The sequence below is a fragment of the Atta colombica genome, unplaced genomic scaffold, assembly GCF_001594045.1.
Source record: "Atta colombica isolate Treedump-2 unplaced genomic scaffold, Acol1.0 scaffold126, whole genome shotgun sequence".
In the NCBI taxonomy this organism is placed as follows: domain Eukaryota; kingdom Metazoa; phylum Arthropoda; class Insecta; order Hymenoptera; family Formicidae; genus Atta; species Atta colombica.
Window position 1 is genome coordinate 6,178,165 of NW_017259213.1, and position 299 is coordinate 6,178,463.

Consider the following 299-nt stretch of genomic DNA (forward strand, 5'->3'; position numbering starts at 1 on the left):
AAAGTGCACAACTATATAAAAAGCAAACTCAGGCTTATCCACAGCGATTAATATTTTTATAATATTGTGCAGTGTCTGTATTCTTCTAGAAAAATAGTGATAAAATCACTACTTCCGCTGTATGTCTACATATTTAAAAATGCTCAAGCATTTCAAGATATTCAGCATTATCTTTATCACGTTGCCAACGTAAATTTATAGCAAATTATTGCTACACGAAACGTATTTTCAATATCACAGAGATACTGATGTCTCTCTGTAAAAATTACGTATTAAATATATAGCATAAATATTTGGTT

General features: G+C 29.1%; 2 protein-coding genes across 4 annotated transcripts in view; one reads left to right on the forward strand and one right to left on the reverse strand.

Moving 5' to 3' along the window:
* LOC108695199 (D-2-hydroxyglutarate dehydrogenase, mitochondrial) overlaps nt 1–299 on the reverse strand; it is a 20,447-nt gene that overhangs the window by 19,649 nt on the left and 499 nt on the right. The gene's annotated exons all lie outside the window — the stretch shown is intronic.
* The window catches only part of LOC108695198 (polyhomeotic-like protein 2), a 9,357-nt gene that overhangs the window by 2,860 nt on the left and 6,198 nt on the right, over nt 1–299 (forward strand). The gene's annotated exons all lie outside the window — the stretch shown is intronic.